Consider the following 20107-nt stretch of genomic DNA (forward strand, 5'->3'; position numbering starts at 1 on the left):
CAGCCTACTCTTCGTGTGCTATCTGATTCCAGGCTTGCAGGAGGCGTTATCCGCTGCAGGAGTGTTCAGACGAAAGACAGCTTGGCTGGTGAGACTGCAGTGCTTCCCGTGTGGATGGGATCAAGGAGCACACAGTCACTTCACTCGAGTTGTTTTCCAATGCTCGGCCACGGTCGAACGCTAGTGATTGGATTAGCTATCGAGTCATCTGAAAAGATGGTTCACAGTGGCTCTAAGCAAACTGAAGGCAGATTCAAGACTCTCGTGGTGACGATAGGGAAATCCGGTCATGGGGAATCTGCAACTCACCTTAGCATGTCTCAGCCCAGAGCCTCTGTGCACTGGCTCAACTCACAGCCTTGGGGTGTAAGTCTGCTCCTTGGCCTCTTGTCAACTAAGTTTAAATCCCCTGGTAAAGACCTTCATATGGTAGCATCATATGCCCAAATGCTCGCCTACGTGATGATTAAACAACACCTGGATCGATGTATGGCTAGGACGACAGCCTTACTGCAGGCTGCAAATGAGATACTGCCTTTCCTCTCGACAGAGAGGGATCTCAAGAAGGGTCTAGGAGAATGGTTTGAATCTATTGGCGCTATAAAGCACAGTGATTCTATGACATTAGACCCCACAAGCATTTCCAAATCTCTCCTTAGCAGCGCACTTTTGGAGCAAGAGAGAAAGTGCAGCAACAACAGTGTGTAAAGCTCCAGTGATTCAACCTGACCTGGATCATCCCTTACAGAACCCTTACTTCCAAGGGCTCAGGAAAGACAAGTCGTAAGATCTGGAGTCAGAGGAGAGCTGAGTCCAGATCCTGAAGTTAGTTGGTATTACTGAAATCTCTATCAACCAATGCTAGAGAGAGAGACAGAGACACAGAGATACACAGTGACAGAGACACAGAGACCAAGACTTAGTATCAGCAAAACACACACACATACTCACAAAGTCTCCTTTAACAAGGGCATGGATATGTTAAAGCTAAAACTGATTTGTGGCGATTGCACTACTCAAGAGAGGGCTGGAGTTGCTGAATTAACCTCAAAGCTGGCTTCAAAGCAAAGAAAGTTGTCAGTGACAAAGTGGAGCATTCTATAGTAATAAAAGATGAAGTTCAACAAGACAGTCTTTTGTGTCCATCAGTATAATGAGAAAACATCAGAATACAGAAGGTTAAGATCGATAGGAAGCTGTTTGGGGCATTATGGTGCACACCTGTAATCCCAGCATGCAGGAAGATGGGGGGAGGGGAGGATCTTTGGCCAGCCTAGGCTACATAGTGAGTTCCAGGTTAGCCTGGGCTACATAGCAAGACCCTGTCTCAAAAAAATAAAGAGCGGGTTTACCGGAAGGCATGTCTGAACCTATTCGTACAGTGGGAGACATCAATGGTCTTCACACTACTACTAACTGAACATAATAATCAGGAGTAGATCAGAATTCAGTGGAATTAAATGGTAATTTCAATCAACCGGATCCAACTGACATTTACAGAAATCTTTATCCATCAGCAGAGAGCACAGTGCTCTTAAACTCAGAAGGGACAGTCACCAAGCGAGGCCGCTTTCTGAACTATAAAACCTACCTTAGGCAAAGTTCAAAGTCATAGATCATATGTCTGTCCTCAGACAACAGAGTTAATATAATGATCAAGAATCCAAATGCATTTGGGAAATCCAAAGGTATATCACATCTGAATAATACATGGCACAGGGCTGAGCTGCAGCTCAGTGGTAGATTGCCTGTCTAGCATGTGTAAGGCTCTGGATCCAAGTCCCAGGACCATACACATGGAAATAAGCACAATAACACGTGGGTTAAAAAGAAAATCCCAAAAGGGAGCTCTATGTTTTCAACAAACTAAAAAACACAATCTATTAAATTACAGGCTATAGTGGAGCCACGCATACATTCAATGTATATCTTGCAAACAACAAAGATCACTTGTTTCCTTCTTCCAAAGCCATCAAAGGAAAACCAAGTGAGAGCAGAAGTTAACGAAGCCGGATATCACAAACCAGTGCCCGAGAGAGACAACCACACACAAAAGACGTTGGGTTTGTTAAAGAAATCGATGAAACTGACGAGCCTCTCGCAAGCTAACTTAAGCCTCTCACAGGCTATCTTAAGACACGAATCGCTGATATCAGAAATGAAAAAGGAAGACATCAGTACTGACTCCATGAGCATCACGAGGATAATGAAGGACTAGAATTATAGCTCAGAGACGGAGCGCTCAATTTTCGTGTGTGATGCTCCCCTGGATTCCATCTCCAGCACTACAAAGAGAAAACAGGGTTGGATGAAGGACTGAACAAGTCTATGCCCAAGAGAAATAGACCAATTCCTTGAAAAGCACAATCTAGAGATATTTATGAATTAAAAAAAAAAACAGGTCCCTTGTCAATTAAAGAAGCAGAAATCAACAACTAATAGGCCCTGTAAAACAGAAAGCATGCATACCCACTGGTGAAATCTTCCAAAAATTTAAGGAGGCCATGACACCAATTTTCCATAATTCCTTCAGCAAATAGTAGCAAAGGGGACTCCTTTTGAACTCAAAGTGGGAATCCATCATTACCTAATACCCAGACAGCCAAAGACATGGCAAGAAAGGGGAAATAGAAGTTTTTCTCGTACACAAGACACTGGCAGCAGAACAATCAACCAGAGACATGAAACAGCCAGCCACAAGTACAGAACAACAAACCACCTGAAAGAAGGTGAGGACGAGCCCTGGCGATACAAATCCAGAGAAAGTAGCACTGAGCGACAGACAGGTCTAACCAGGGCGCTAGATAATGCTTGCCGAGAACAACAAGCAAAACCATCCTTCATACAAGAAAAGCCAGCAATGTCTGTTTATTACATGCCGGATAAGAAAGCAGAACTAAACAAGGAAGAACTTCTTCAGGGCAGCACCCTGCGCATAGTAAACCGCAGAGACCTAGAACCGTCTGCCCCCGCTCCAGAGAAAGCTGCCGAAGGGTCCCAGGGCCGCAAAGCGCTACGCCGATACAGCACAAGAGCAAATTGCTCGAATGAAATCGACAGGCTGTGAGAGAAAAAGAAAAAGAAATTAGCACCACCAAACTGACAGAAAAAAAAAAAATTGCCAAGCGGCAGGGACCCTGCCAGGAACAGTGAGAGGACATGGGAAAATGGCTACATGATACAGAGAGAAAAAATAAACAACTAGAAATCACAGGCTTTCGAAATTTCACACAAATCTGAAGTCCCCCACCCCACCCCAGGGGAAAAAATAATCAAGAATAATCACTTATCAAGGTCCTAAACAAAACAAAATAAAAAAACCCACCAGTTTCTACAAGACAAAGTGACAACACAAAATACTCGGGACTATGGTCCCAAATCATTTAATCTTTCTGGCTGCCCAGACTATCAGTCCAAAGGAAGGAAAGACATCCTCTGAGAATCTTTGTAAGACCTCAGATATTTTTCCTACTCTGGACCAATTACCACAGAACTGTGGAACAGGCTGTTCTTTGTACAACAGAGGAAGCAAGTCAAAATCATCGGTGACCAGGGCATTGAAACATGACAGAAATCCCAAGGCTAAGGATGAATACTGTCCAGCTGGCCCAGGAACATAAAAGTTCATTTCAGACTTTCAGACTAAGACAGAGGACACACGAGCAGGTGGCAGTGAGGTGGCAGCCAGACGCGTTCGCCCTGAACAGAGACGTTTACAACTCTATAGTAGCATTTCAACGAAGAGAGTTATTATGAGCGCACTGAAACACGAATGGAAGTTTGAGACAATTTCCCCAAAAAACAATACTGAGAAAATTATCATCGCGAAATAAAATCCTATGAAAGGTGACAGTGTCTCTCTGAGGCTAGTAGTGGTTTGTTTTTTTCTCTTTTTGTTTTGTTTTTGTTTTTGTTTTTGTTTTTTTTACCAGCCCAGGAGCTGAGATTATAGCCTTTATATTCTTTTAAAATGAAAAATAAAATGTTCTGAAGGAAAATATAGAATAAACACCCCCAAAAAGGAGGCAAAAAATAGAGATGACTTGATCCCTGAAAGAAGCCAGACATGTGAGGTAAGAGCTACATCGACACGATTCGCTGCCGGTGTGCGCGAGGGCCTACGCAGCACAAAGAAACTAAACCTCAAGCAGAAAGCCACGGCATCGCCGGCTCCAAATACTGGAAAATGAAGATTAACACTGCATACAAGTGGGGAAGGAAGTACATGAGGAAGACAAACCCCAACAGGAATGTCCAAATAGCCTCCCGTCTGTCCTAGGTGCCTGCCAAGCCGGCCAGAGCAGAGCGCACAGTCAGGAAAATCTAGAGCTTTCACGGGGGCAGTGTTTAAGAGGCTGAGGTTGAACCGCCCAGGAGCGGCACCCACGTGCAAGGAAAGCACACGGAAAGATGAACCTGGGTCCCAGTTTCACACAATATGCAAAAGCCAACGCCAAGTGGACACTGGGTCCTTTTCGAAAGCCCACTTAAACGGGTCTCCTGGATGTAGGAAGCTCCTAGAAGCCAGCGCAGCAGCAAAACTCAGCAACTTCTGGTACAGTATCCAAAGCACACATGGTAGGAAAAAGGAGAAGAGAAAAAAAAAACCTGAATTCAACCAGTGCACAAGAATGCAAGCTTAACATGTAAAGCTGCGACCGAGGGACCGAGACGGAACAAGCGTTTCTCTCGCAAGGTGCTTGCGTCCAGGCTATTTTAAAGAATTCATACAACTTAGTAACAGCCCAGTTCTCAAACAGCCAAAGTGCCTGGGTGACAATGTACCTGCTAAGAAGATCTGCAAGTGGCCAATGGTCACAGTAACCGCTGTTCAGTGCCTTTAGCAACAGGAGACAAAAGCAAAAACATGGTACTCGGCCACCCACTGGGACAGCTGTCATTCAACGAAGGTGACAACATCAAGCAAGCTGTAGAGAAACTGGAACCTGTATGCGTTGTTGGTGGCAGTACAGCAGAGAGAACAGCTTGGTGGCTCCTCATAACGGGTGGCTCTTCATAACGAACAACACAACTTCTGTAGGACCTGCAATCTTCCTTTCTAGAGAAGGACTCGGGAGAAACGAAAATATCTTATTCGGCCAAAAAGGTATACACGGATGTCCTTGGTCTTGGACTATGACACTTCATCCCTGTTACATGCATCCCTTTGGAAATACCCATAACCTGAGTCCAGGTTATGAACAAAAGCCAAGAGTGGAGGGCAGACTACAGGAAGCCTGGACTATTTGTTCTCCAAGACTGACAGGGTCATTAAAGAGATAAAAACTGAAAAAGTGCCTATGTTTGCAGGGTCACAAAAGATATGACAAATAACTCCACCCGGTGCCCACGGGTGGGACACTGAAACAGAAAAGGGACATTAACAGAACACCCTGGTAGCATCTAAACAAAGCCTGGGGTGAGCAGCAAGATACTCAGGTCAGAACCTAAACTTGGGAAATGCCCAACACGAATGTAAAACGTTAGCGCTTGGGACAAACGAACGAAGGATGTATAGAAACTCTTCTTTCAAATATGCATGTAAGCCTAAGATTCTTCCAAAGCTCACAGTTTTCATTTTTTAATTTTCTTTAAGTAAGGTCACTAAATATAACCCTTTCAACAGTGCGGACTGCTGGAAGTCGGTGAGTGGGGCAATGTGTCCAAAATGCTTACCACTTCACCTTAGAATACTCCAGAATATGCACGAAATCAGCTCTGAGAGCCTCAGTGCACTGCCCCGTATACTTTTTTTTTCTTTGATAAAATTGCTCTAAGAGATGCTTCATAGAAGCGAAATAAACCAGGGAGGGAGCTCTGCAGGGTGCCATTGCTTTTGCTCTGTTGCTCAGAGGATTAGGTAGGAATTGTGCTTGACTCTCTGAAGGGAGAGTCAAGCACAATTTGTCCACCTCAATGACAAGCCAGGAAGACAGAGCAGGCAACGTGGAGAAAGGGAAACTATCAGGGGCAGAAAAGGGGAAGAAAATCAACATGTCCTCGGCACCTGAACAGAGTGTGGATGGCCACGGTAAAAACTCCTAAGGCTACATCACTTCAGAGCACCCACCTTATATCCTTCTGACCCAGGAGATTCGGTTACCCACAGACTCCCTCCCGCTAAGACTTGCTATCCATCCAGTTAGATTTCTGGGTCTTAGGTTCCAGGTCAGGGGCATCAGTGGACCAAGTCAACAAATTCTTTGACAAGTAACTGCGAGTCCCTTTGATGTGTTTTTTATCCTCCGACATATTCTTCAGGGATATTATGTGATGGGTCCCATCCCCCCCATTTTTCCCCTGAGTTCTAATGCTTTTATATCCATATTATGCATCCCTCTAACCCCCATCTAAGGAATTCACAAGGACACCACGGTGGCTCAGCCATTCATGACACTCACCCAGTAGGCCAAGCAGGTACCAAGCTGGCCTCAACCCCGACTCCTACAACAGCGCTTCAGGAAACTGTCCCAACACACCTCCTGCCACAGAATGAACAGTTGAAAGCTCTTTGAGTCAGAAGCAGCACTGCCACGTTGCTTCCGTTACAACCCAGTCAGCGTCTCCTCTCCAGCCACTACCCCCATGTCCCTCCCGCACCAGCTCTTAGCACCGGATACTTCTCTAACCCATGCCAGCATCGGAGTAAACCATTCTTTCTCCTTAGCTTCGGTTCCTCTTATTACCAGTAATTCGGACTTTTAATTATAAAGTCAGTCAGTATTTGACAAGGATTGAAAATGGATACTGAAAAAAGAAAACACAAAAAATATTTTCAAAAGGTTCATATGGAATTTTTTTCTATAGCTGAAAATTTATAGCGCCTGAGGTTAAAGCATCCTCGATAGGAGGTGGGGATGTAGCTCAGTTGGTAAAGTGTTTGGGCATCATGTTTTTAAAAAAAAAAAAAAAAACAGTACCACAGAAACAAGGCCTGGTGGTACATGCCAGCAATCTCAGCACTTGGTAGGTAGAGGCAGGAGGATGGGAAGCTCAAGGTCAGCCTCAGCTACATAGCAAGATGGAGGTCAGCCTGGGCTACATGAGACCCTCTCTCAAAAGAAAACAAAAAGAACTCGGAGTTGCAGCTAGCCAAGGAGACTTTCCAGGCAGTTACGCTGAGTGCAATGGCTAGTCTCCAAGTACCATGGCGTGAATGTGTCGGCTGCATGAACAAAACACCCTGAAATGACAGAATCCCAGAAGAGTGGTTTCTAGGGCTTGGGCTTGGGAAATCTGAAGCCATAGAGGAAAGATAAAAATGGAACACAAGCAGCCCCCTGACGGGGGTCAGGGGGTGGGGAGAACTCTGAAGACCACTAGGTAGGAGTTGTGTCTCTGTCCGTGTCATTTGGGGTTCTAGACTGTCATCTATTAAGATGTTGCCATCGTTGAGCAATGAACAAAGTATGGGGATAATCAGCCATGATTCACAACATCACGTGGTTCTATAATCACCAAGCACATTTTCAACTAAAACATATAGACCACCAGCGAGCCATTGCCACAAACGACATCAGTGGGCTTTGATAAATAACAGAAGGACACAAAGACACAAAAAAGACAAAAAAAGCTAAGCAAAGTCCCAATAAGTTTCTCTCTCTCTCTCTCTCTCTCTCTCTCTCTCTCTCTCTCACACACACACACACACACACACACACACACACACACACACACACACAATGAGGAAATGATGGCCAAAATGTTTTCCAATTTTCATGAAAACCACTCAACTCACAGAGCTAAGAAGCTCGACTGACCTCTTCATCACCACAGCACCCTCAAATGTCTCAAAGCCAGTAACAGACTGCTCTAAAAGGAGCCAGACTCATAAAAACATAAGTTCCCAGCAGCTCGCTAGGAAAGCCTGCAGAACAGTTACATTCAGGCAGAGGGCAAAGATACAGTCTACCTTGCTCCCTCCACAGCAAGTATCTTTCAAAACCAAAGGCAAAGTGGAGAGGTTTTAAGTCATACAACAGCTTAAAGAAACAAAAAAAAAAAAAAATGCTGAAAGAGGTACAATGAGTGAAGCAGGGACTGAAGGAAAGGTCTTCCAGAGATGGCCCCACCTGGGGATCCATCCCATATGCAGACACCAATCCCAGTCACTATTGCTGATGCCAGGAAGGGCATGCTCACAGGAGCCTGATATGGGTGTCTCCTGGGAGGCTCTGCCAGAGCCTTACTGATACAGATGAGGATGCTTGCAGCTAACTGTAGGACTGAGCTTGGGGACCCCAATGGAGGAGTTAGAGAAAAGACTGAAGGAGCTGAAGGGATTTGCAACCCCATAGGAAGAACAACAATATCAACCAACCAGACCCTCCCCCCAAGAGCTCCCAGGGACTAAACCACCAACCAATGAGTACACATGGAGGGACCCATGGCTCCAGCCACATATGTGGCAGAGGATGGCGTCGTCCAGCATCAATAGGAGGGAAAGCCCTTGGTTCTGTGAAGGCTCGTTTCCCCAGGGTAGGGGAATGTCAGGGAGTTGAGGTGGGAGTGGGTAGGTGGTCGTGGGAGCGTCCTCACAGGAGCAGGGGGAGAAGGGGGAACGGGGATAACATTTGAAATGTAAATACATAAAATATCCAAGAAAAAATAAAATGTAAAAAACAAAGCCGAAGGAATTGATCACCAGAGCAATCTGATAGACAAGGTAAATTCCTCTAGTCAGAAGGGCAATGGCACAGTTGTAGGAACCTGGCTCTACACTGAAGCAACGAAGACCAGAAATAAATTGCAAAGCCTCTAGCTTCATGTGACATGATTTCCCAGGTTTGTCAGCTCCCTGGAAAATAACTGAGTGTTCAAAGCAGAAATAGGACTCACTGTAAAACTTAGAGCATCCCTAATCATCGAATCTACCATGATGGCAGAAAAAAACTGAAGACAAAAAAAAAAAAAAAAAGTATCAGGATGCAGTTGTCTGCATCATCCGCTCACAAACCAGAGTCAACGAGTATAGACAAGTATAGGCAGGCTGAATTTCAACAGCAGAGACTTATTTTTCTTAAATTTCTGGAGGCTAGAAATCCATAATCAGAATATTAGAGGTCTGGATCCTGCTGCGGGCCCCTTGCTGGCCTGCAGGCAGCCAACTCCTCTCTGTATGAAGAGCCTGTGACCTCTCCAGGAAGTTATGTTGCAGAGTAAGAGAGTCAGCAAGCTCTCTGGCGTCTTGTAAGGACACTAACCCCATCCTGATAGTTCCACCACCATGAGCTCATGGATCCCAAGTTACTTCCCGTCACATTTGTGGTTAGCGCTCTACCGGATGGAGTGGGAGACAAGAGGTCTGCAAGGGTTGCTGCCGAATGCATGAAGGTTCCGTGTTGTTTGACGGTAGACTAGTATAAGATAAACCGTAAGCACTAGCCAAAATAATGCTGATCACACAAGCCTGAAGGTTGAAGGTCTTTGTTTCTGTTTTAAATCCTCAGCTAAATTAACAAAGACCAAAAATCGGAAGAGGAACTCTTGTCTAGATTAGACAAAAAGACTAACATCATCACATTAAATGTAAATAAACACCCAATTAACCATTAGATGTTGTTGGAACAAGTAAGGGTGGGAGGGGGAATGGCTGTAATGGTAAATCTTGTCACTCTCGTAGTAGGCTTTGAAGTTGCCATGGAATCATCTGAGTTTGGTTTTGAGAGTTATCTAGGCCCATAAAATAACATGCACAGCAGACTGTAGGTCAGGAGGGGAGAAGAAATAACAATGGAAAAATAGATCAAAGACGCAAACGGGCATTCAAAAAAGGAAGAAAGATAGAGCAAAACCAAATTTATCAAAATGATCATCCTCACTAAAAATTCAAGAATTAAAAATTAAAAGAAAACACAAGATGCTGTGGCAAATCTACTAAGGAAAAATTAAATTGACATTCAGCCATGAAAATTATTTTACACAGTAGGGGATCTAAGTTTGTGTCTATCTGAAAAAAGAATTTGCATTTCTTTCTAAAATTGAAAACCTGCATGCTCTGGTATTCAAGAACTGTTCTGCCCTTGTATTTCTTGCACAACCCCACTAAGAAAAAGGCATGTGTAATTTCCCAGCAACATTTTTAATAGCAAAAAAAAGAAAAAAAGAAAGGAAAGGGAAGGGAAGGGAAGGGAAGGGAAGGGAAGGGAAGGGAAGGGAAGGGAAGGGAAGGGAAGGGAAGGGAAGGGAAGGGAAGGATATCCTTCATCCTGTGGGCCATTGCCAGAAGGATTTCTAAGCAAATTATTGTCAGAGAACATACAGAGCAGGAACAATGAGCAGTGGCCACTGGCATAAGTGTGACTTCTCTAAGACTATTCATGAAAAAACTTTCGCCCTCAAAAACTAAGCAGTATATTGTCACAAGCACAAGCCCAAGTGTAATATGATACTTCTGGTGGCCTTGTCTCAATTGCTACATCTGTGCCCATGTCACACCAGTTGTTAAATATTTTGAATATTAACCCTCAAAACAAACAAACAAACAAAAAACATAGCAAAGGCTGACCAAGTGTAACCACAAAATTCAGTTCCTACCCATTTCAGGAATGAACAGGGGGCAAAGGCTTAAACACTTGAGGTTTTGGGCAATTCTCTATTTCCACATGTGTCTGAGACTATGTTTTCCTTCTCTCCTTCCCTGATGTGTGTGTGCACACACACACAATACAGCCCAAGTGTTCCTGTGCTCTGCCATTTGTGTCACGGTGCCACCCTGTCCTTCACTAAGGGCCAGAAATGACAGTGTGTGGTTTCCAGGTCAAGTTCAGGTCATACAAATCAAATCACCTCTGCTGGGCTGTGAGGCGCTCTGAGCAGCAGCCCTGTGGAGAGACCCAGGAATCAAGGAGCTAAGGGTTCCTGGGACAGCTAGGACCAGTTTCCAGATGATCTGGAAAATGGATGTGGGTGTCCCACACAGATGTTCCCATCGCTGCCTCAGCTGATGCCTTAAACTTCAGGAAGTGTTCACAAACAGACAGCACCACACAGTCCACAAGTCTTTAATTCCAGGCACACCAAGGGCACTAACGACAATAAGCGACTCTTCTCATGGGGGAGCACCGAACTCTAGGTAACTGTTGTCAAAATAAGAAATAAGTCTCACAAGTGGGATGCTACTGCCAAGAAAAAAAAAGCCTAAAGTGGGCACTCTGATGTAGATCTTGAGTCTCCATGTGCTGAAGGGATGACTTAGTCAACAACGTGTTAGTTACACTTTTGGGAAACTTGTAGGTTGCAGGTGCCGCCGAGTGAAAAAAAGTCATCTCACGGAGGTGCATGCAACTGAAGGGGATAGAGGAACTTAGACCTAACCCTCCCTCCTACCTCTCGCCCATATAAGGTAGGTCCACAGCTAATCTCTGCCACAAGCAACTTGCCCTGACGTTTTCTGCATTGCCACAGGCCCACAAACGACGGGGCCAGGCAGCCACAGACTGAAGCTTCTGAAACTCTGAGCCAAAATAAATCTTTCCGCCTCATAAATTTCATCATCCTATCTCTGGGATTTTTATCCCAGTGACAGAAAGCTGACCACACCTACACCCTACTGATCGAACAGCAGGCAGATGCCAAGGCAGACGTGGGGGGCTGTAGCTCACGGGCTTTGGGGTGGTTGCAAAGCTTTGGTGATGTTTGAAAAGTCGCCAGTAAGGACACATGGGAGCTGAAGAGAGACTATTTAAGAAACTGTGTAGAGGCAGAAAGCCTAACCACATCGTCATGTCCCCCAAGAAATCACTAATATACTAAGGTAAGCAGCTGGAGTTTGAACCACTAACACATCTAGCTGGTGGGGCAGAGACACGCTGAAGGAAAAGCTGTGTGGAGGTCTGAGACTGTTATGTTTGTAAAATCTCCGGCCTTTCCAAGTTTGCAAAGGAAACTGCAGAAATGGTTCTTGAGCAGAGACCTTAGAGATCTTTCCGGGAGCCCACTCTGAAGCCTCCCCGACTGCATTTACAAACAGCCACCTCCGTCCCCACCCCCACACCCTTCTGCCAGCATCTCTGAGAACCGCCTGGAGGCAAACAGCAGGAAGCTCCCTCGGGTTACAAAGACACTGCCCTCTTCCAGGCTTAGCAGCTGTCTGGAGTGAAGGAAGAGAGGCTTATTCTGAAGACCTTGTAAACATGACATCTGTCCTACAGAACTTGCCCATTTAAGCAGGAGATTCACAAGGCTGAATCAGCCTCCAGCCCCGGCCCACCCCACCCCACCCCCAGCTCCTTGGACTACAAGCGACAGAGAGGATACCAAATGAAAAATGGTCTCTGAACTTTCAGACATCTTCCGGCAAGATACCTGGAAAATCACAAGACAAGGTGCAAACCACCAATGAGAATCATGCAAAGATAGAGACAATGGGCAAGCAAGTAGAGAGCTGCTTCCGGTGAACCAGAAGAGAAGTCTTCTTCCGGGTGCATTTTAAAAACGTGTCCTGTGCAGGCTTTGGAACAACTATCTGGGTGTGGACAGAGAGGGCCTGCGGCAGTTACCTTCTGCCTGTCCTGCACAAACACTCCGACGTGAAGAACTTGACCCCAGCAGCCTAATCACTCGATGTCACCCTGGAGTTGCCTGGGTGAGGATTTTTGTGAGATGAAACTCATGAAGGAGGGGGAGGTTGGGTTAAAAAAATATTCCATTGTACCCATGGAAAGCACTAGGGGCTGAAAGGTGAGTTAGGGTACCAGTCTCAAAGATGACCCCAATTTTCCTGAGTTGCTGGTATTCAGACCCAGTGGGATTCTTCAACAGACGCGGGGTCGGACAACAGACATTGTCACCTATAGCCGTGCTTTCTTGGATTACCCATTCTCTCAAAACTGGGGCATACCAGCAATTCCAACGACCCCCATCAGCGAGGGAGTAACAACACAGTTAGCAAGGGCTCTGGCCACTGGCCAGCTGGTCTCAACCTTCCTGGCACGTGAGACATTTTGACATTGTTTTAAACACCCACCAAGTACACGGGGTGTGTTGTGTCATGGCAGATGTGTGATAGAGTTTAAAATGTGGAGCAAAAGGTCACCAAAACCAAAGATGGGAAATGGGAGGGGCTGTGGATTTGACAGTGGGTGGGAGTCAACATGCCTCCCCTCTAACTCTACTCTCGTCTCCACCCCCACCTCCAAGCAGATACAAAGCTCTCCTTTTTTTCACAGCCATGGGACCTGAACACATTTCCTTACAAATCTTCTGCAGAAGACAGACGTGTCTTGAAGCACACAGGCTGGGAGGAAACTTCTAAGGGATTTGGTGCTGAGAAGCAGCTTGGGCTTCTGAGCTGGCAAATCGTTTGACATGGTGAGGTCATAATGAATCCCCCACTCAAAAAAAATCTTGCTTTAAAACTTAAAATGCATAAGACTTTGGGGGGCAAAAGTAAACGATCAATCTGTCCCGCTTCTTTTTTTTTTTTTTCTTTAAAGAGAGATCTTTTTTTTCAAGGGTCACCACTGGACTTTTTATGTGTGGTTCCCAAAGAAAAACACTTCTGGTGAGAGGGAAAATGTAAAGCAGATGTAGCCACATGGAGGGAAAATGAAAATATTACTCCACTCTCTATCATATATACTGCAATAAAATGGACTTGGCTATTATTCCATTTTAATAACAGCAAAGTGAAAGGCTTTTTTTAAGTTTATTTTTAATTAAAATATAATTACATCATCCCCCCCTTCTCATTCCAACCCTTCCCATGTTCCCTGCTCCTTCTCAAATGCATTACTTCTTTTGGAATATTGTTATTTTACATATATATAAATTAATATGTAAATTCAACCTGCTGAGTCCATTTAATGTTGTTTGTATGTATATGTTTTTAGGGCTAACCACTTGGTGTTTAGCAACCAATTAGGGGTTTATCCCTGAGGGACTCCTCCCTCCCACAGGCGGCTGTTAATCATCTAGAACAGACAGACCCCCATTTCAGAAAGCCGCAACTGGTCAAAATGTAGAGAACAGTTGATCTTGTTGTCCAGCCCCAGCGTTGTCGACATCGGCAGGGTTTTAGTTTTAGTTCATCGACCCGCATACCTCTCCCACAGTGACTCTTCCCACTTTACCTCAAGCTCTTTTCCCAGCATTCAGTTACTCGGGGCCCACTTGCTATTACAGCTGACCGGATTTTATTCTTTTATGTCTCTATTACACATCCTCAACAGTGTCTGCAGGTTCCTGAGAAAATGTATCATCAGAGGGACGAGGAAAACATGGGGTTTTATCCCCTGTAGCTACTTGAACATATTTTTGAGTCCACCACTCCTTGAGAAATGGGGCAGGGAACATGTGAACATGATATTGTACTTGATGACAGCTCTCACCCCAGTTAGTGAGATCTTTTGGATGAACTTCTAGAAATGAACATCTGCTCCCTTCCAACTCTTCTCTCCTCCTCTGGGGTCTGGTGAGGGATGCCAGGTCCCCCAGGGCATGAATGGCCAACCAAGTTCCCCAGGTCTCGATGCTAAGGCAGATCCTTGGATGCACGCAGCTGATTCTCTTGGTGAAGTGTTCTGATCCCACCCCCCACAAGCCCTCTCTATGAGAGTTCCTCCCAAAGAGCTCCACCACCTGCCCTCACTGACAGCCTTCCCTAGCTCCTGCTAGAGCTGGGAGCCAGCTGGGTCTCTCCTTGTTGCAGTAAAATGCTCACCCCATCACAGATCCAGGATACTTGGCAGCTTCTGGGACAAGCTCTCAACAAAGGTGCAGGTCTCACCACTGGCTCTAATATGGACTCAATGCTGCCTCAACATTACATAAACTGGTGTTGTGTAATCCCTTCCTTCCTCCCTGCCCCACCTCCTGGAAATTCCTAAGGGCAAGGAGACTGCATCACCTCCACCCTCCACCAGGGAAATTTAAACCAGTCCATACAAACACTCCCTCCCAACCCCCTCCCCCGGCCCCCACCATGGCCTTCTGTGTCAAGTTCCATAGAACATAAAGTAAAAAGGTATCTGGGACAGGGCCCAAAGGAACAACAAAGGCAGAAGAATCTTTAGCGCTCACCTAAATAACGAAAACAGCGTTGTGTAGAGACCAGGAGGATTGGGGAGGGCAGAGCTACCAACTGGCCTCAGGCCTTGGTCACATGCAGGTTGAGGCTGGTTTCCAGAGTGCACACAATACAGAGAGCCAAACAGTTGTAGCATAGCATGGGAAGGGAGCCCTAGGGAAGGGAAGCCATAGATGTAGGCACTGTTTTCAAGAAACTTGGCTGTAAAAGAGAGGGTAGGGGAGAGACGAGCTGCACATACAGACAGACACCACAGCTCATCTTTCTGTTCAAGAGGCAGAGTCACTGGCTCCGACTGTGGCAGTCACAGTGGCAGAAGTATCTAGCAGGCTGTCCTGAGAAGGAGCCAAGATTATTAATGGCTTCTGGACTGCATAGCAAGCAATACAGAACAGAACATACACGACACTGGATGCCCAGATGACTTTGACCAAGGCAAATTTAGGGGAACTGTAGCCTAGAAGGTCTTGTGTGTGTGCGCATGCGCGCTATGCATTTCTGAGCAAACCCAGTCACCAGGTCCTAGTTTTACAAAGGCAGCAAATTGGCTGTCATGTCTGGCAACTTGCTATGTCGGCCAATCCTGGATGCCTGCATTTACCACATGGGCTCCAGTAGCTCAAATAAAGATGCTGCATCCCCAGCCCCTGAGAGGCAGGATGGTATTGCCTGTAACAGATAGCTGGAAAGGCCCTTAGAAATCAATTAGCCAAACACCCGATTGTCCCATAGGAAAACTCTAATGCAAGACAAACAGTCTGAATTCAAAGGCAGATATCCTGAGCTTATACTTCGTGACTGAAGTGGTCGACTCGGTGTGGGGGGGGGGGGGGGAGGCACACCCTGTGCCTTGGGCTACCTTACCAGCTTCTTTAGAACCTGACATAGGTAGAGCAGCCTAGTAGAAACACTTGAATTCTTTTTTTAAACAACATGCCTATTTACTGACAAAACTTAGAGCCCAGAGGTCTATATGAAGAACAATGGCACCTTTGGATTTGGAAGAAGCCAAATCCCTAGGTTTGGGCAAAATGATTTCTTCCTTAGAAGTGTACGTAAGCAGCAGCATTCTGAGCTAAGCCAGCAGAGGGCGTGCTGCTCCACTCTTTTCCCAGCACAACGTGGGTTTAATGTGGCAAAACCAGGCTTTGGTATCTCCCTACTAATAAATACCAACACTTTCAAATGGTTCAGGCGCTTAACTCCCTTCATCCCAATAGAGAGGTCAGAAGACAGAGTGGTATCTGGCTCTGGGAAACAAAGTTCAGCACAATGGAAGGGGGAAAATAAACAAAACAGGAGACCAAAGGTTTCCATGGTGCAGACTGGAAAATAAAATTCTGATATCACAGCAAAAAGAAAAACATGTTCCAACTTTAAGAATGTACATAGCAAACTCAATGTCTAGGGTTGAGAACTAACAATCCACAGACCCAGAGAAGCTAAGTAACCAGGAGGGCTCAAGCGGGGTGGGTACACATTGATCTCCCTGGCAAGGGGAAATAGATTTTGTGTGTGGACTGGAGATGGGTGAGGATAGGAACAGGAAGGACCAAGCAGAGGATGGGAAGGACAGAGGGTGAGAGCACTGGGAGAGACAGACAACTGGAATTGGGGGGCGTGGGGTGGGGGTGGGGGATGTGATATAGAATACTAGTGCAGTGGCAGTGGAAACTCCCTGGAATCTACGAGAGTGACCCTCGCAAATTCTCCTAGTAATGGGGGGGGGGGTGCTGTACCCAAACTGGCCATCTTCTATAACCAGGCAAGGCTCCAAGCAGTGGGACTTGGGGGACACACTCACCCAATCACAAAACCTTCGACCTACACTCTGTCCTGCCTGCATGATATGCTGGGGTTATGGTGTTGCGGAACCTGGGGGAATGGCCAACCTAGGACTGGTCCAACTTGAGGCCCACACTACAAGAGGGAGCCTGACACCACAGGATGAGCAGGAACCAGAAGCTGGATAGCACAGAGACTTAGGATAGAACCAAACATGACTGGTTGGTAGATGGATGGATGGATGGATGGATGGATGGATGGATGGATGGATGGATGGATGGATCTTTGAAATCATTCCTAATAATTATCTGCGATGCTCATAAATTGGTGCCTAGCCCAATTGTCATCAGAGGGGCATTATCCAGAAGCTGATGAGAACAGATGCAGAGATACCCAAACACTAGGCGGAGGCAGGGGAACCCCACCAAAGAAGGGAAGGAAGACTATAGGAATCAAAGGGGTTGAGGACACCACAAGAACACAGCCCACAGAATCAACTAAAGAGGCCTCATAGGGGATCACAAACACTAAAGCAGCAAACATAGACCCTATATGGGTCTAAGCTGGGTCCTCTTCATATATCTATGATTGTGTGACTTGTTTTATGGGACTCCCAACAATGGAAGTGGGGGTATTTCCAAGTCTTCTGCCTGCACCTGGGACCCTTTTCCTCCTACTGGGTAGCCTCAGCCAGTCCTGATGTGAAGGTTTGGGCCCAGTCTTATGGTAACTTGTTAAGCCGTGTTTTGTAGATAGCTCTGGGAAGCCTGCTCTTCTCTGAGGGGAAACAGAGAAGTGGATGTGGAATAGGAGAGTTGGGAAGAGTAGAGGGAGGGGAAACTGTGATCAAGGTACGATCTATGGAAGAGACACCAAAGACAAAATGTAAAGAATAAAACTTTAAAGAGAAAAGAAAGCTACAAACAGAGTAAGTACCAGTTAGCAAACCGACTGCCGGCGAAACACTGAAAATGTGGGACACAAGCCCATCCCACCTTCCTCAGAGGTCTGGGTGAGACAACCGAACAGTCCATAGCCACTATGATCTCACAGCCAGGGTGGAGGACACCAGAGAGCAAGAGAGCACCCCCCACCCCCGTGCCACTTTAACTTTCTGGGAAAGTGACTCTCTCTCTAGTATGCAATCTTTAACTTCGGGGTGCAAGCCTAGATTCCTGATGAAGTAACTCACCAAATCCCATGCCACTGACACACGGCTCCTGCTGTCACCCTAGCCTTCCCAGAAGACACTGAGCCGGGCACAAAAATCAAAAGTGAGGCGAGTAAAACAGTGTTACTTCAGATTCTAAAGTCTCTTGTACTCTTGAGGTTTCTCCAGGCAGTGCGGTGTCTTTGAGAAAGATTCTAGTACCCAGCGGCAGGCATTAGCCTCAGGGTGGGCTCCTGCAGAGCTGATCACTGCTTCCCCAGCTAAGGGTGGCAATGCCAAGTTCAGAGGACAGGGGCCATTGTCACCTCCAGCCTCAGGCACTGCAGGGCTGACTTGTGACAATGAAACCTATGTCTCCCTATCACTCACCCAACTCACCCCGACCAAGTCCACTAAGACAAGAGATAAAAGTTACTTTATTTCCATCTGATGGAAACTTACTTACATCAGATGAAAACGAGCACTCCCCCTACTCCCCCACATGGAGTCACAGGCACCCCCTTCCCTCCCTCTCCACCATGACAGCTGCATGTGGGCTTCTCTAACCTCCAGCTCCTTTGCTGTCCCATGGGCACTATGAGCTCATCTAAATCGTTTTGGAGAAAACAAGAAGCCACGAGGCAGGGATTCCAGTCACATCCTGGCATCGCTCCATCCAAAAGGCAGCCAGGAAGCTCTATCCTGTTGAAGCATCTCCTCTGCCCTCAACGGAGCAAGATCTATGGCCGATGCTTCTCATGCCAGCTCTACACAGATTCTCAGGCTTCCGTCCCCAATGCCAGCCCCTTGGACAGCTTCTCTGTGCAAGGCTCTGCCTCGATACTTAAAAGCACTCCTCTCTCCCTGAGGAGTTCTCTCCCAAGTGCCCGCCCAGCCACCTCTCTCCCTCTTCCCATTCCAGCGCCTCCTTTGACCCATTTGCCCATTGGCACACCCCCAGTCAGCTTCTCTCACTTCTTAACACTTCCAATCTGAGTTGGTACCCCCAAAAGGACACTTCTCTAAGTCCCCAGCAACCTGGCCAGTCATATGCCTGCTTCTCTCTCTCTCTCTCTTTTTTTTTTTTTTCAAGAAGCCTTGACTGCTGTGAACTATTGTGATGCTTGCTTGTTCCAGGGTCCATTTACCAGGGCCCCAGCTGGCTCTCTGCTCACCTTCGGACCCGTTCTGGCCAGCTTACTTAAGCTCTCCTTTAGGAGTTCCTACTCTTATCACCAGCCTTCTACACAAACGAGCTGATCTAAACTCAAACTTTGCTTTAACTTTCATACCAGAAACTCCCTTCCAAAGGCCTTACCCACTACTGTGGCATGAATCCATTCCTGAGATTCCTACCTCCAGAGTGCAGCTCTGCTCAGAGTTCCTGTCCCACTCCCCATCTCTACATAACAGTTTCAATAAGGCCCATCTCAGCAGGACCAAGAACCAACCAGAATCTGCCTCTTCCTGTCACAATCCTCCCTCCTGACACAGACTCTCCTCCTTCCCCCCCTTCTCCTGCCCCCATGCAGTTCCTCCTTCCTGAGGGTCTCCTCTTGCCAAATGGCATGTCAATAAAGAAGCCACTGGTGACAAAGACACGGGGTCACCTTCCACTTCTTACCTCCTGCCTCCACCCAACCAAACAAGGGCTGAGTTCTGCAAACTCTACGGCTGAATACATATCAGCTCCACGTCCACTTCTCCCTCAACCAAAATAACCATGACTTCTGTTATCCAAGGCCTCCCAAAAGCCCCCTTAGGCTTCCTTATATGTTCCACCCAGCAGCCAGTCAGGAGAATACTGCTAAAAACTTTGTCACTTCACGGGATCCTTGGTGCGGCCCCAGACATGGCGTCTCATTGACCTTGGACCATGCTTTGGTGCTAGGATATGGTATCCTGAGATTCTTGGTACTAAAAATGGATTGCTGTGTTGCAGGCCTCCCTGACAAAGCGGTGGCCGCCTCTGCATAGACCTTGGGGTCACACAGCCTCGGAGGCAACTCCTATGAGGACCTAATTGAAAACCGAGAGCCTAAAGATTGGTGACGCAGACAATGCCAGCCAATGGGGAACTGCCACTTGGAAGACATGCTTACTTGGGGCCAATGGGACGCGGGTGGAAGGGTGCACCCCCTTCC

General features: G+C 46.5%; 1 long non-coding RNA gene across 1 annotated transcript in view; it reads right to left on the reverse strand.

Moving 5' to 3' along the window:
- Positions 1 to 20107, reverse strand: part of LOC134482955 (uncharacterized) — a 34029-nt gene that overhangs the window by 2138 nt on the left and 11784 nt on the right. The window contains exon 1 of the long non-coding RNA XR_010059722.1: positions 1 to 20107. This exon is cut by the window's right edge and continues 11784 nt beyond it. This is a non-coding gene — a long non-coding RNA (uncharacterized LOC134482955).

Source organism: Rattus norvegicus, chromosome 18 (genome assembly GCF_036323735.1).
Source record: "Rattus norvegicus strain BN/NHsdMcwi chromosome 18, GRCr8, whole genome shotgun sequence".
NCBI classification, from domain to species: domain Eukaryota; kingdom Metazoa; phylum Chordata; class Mammalia; order Rodentia; family Muridae; genus Rattus; species Rattus norvegicus.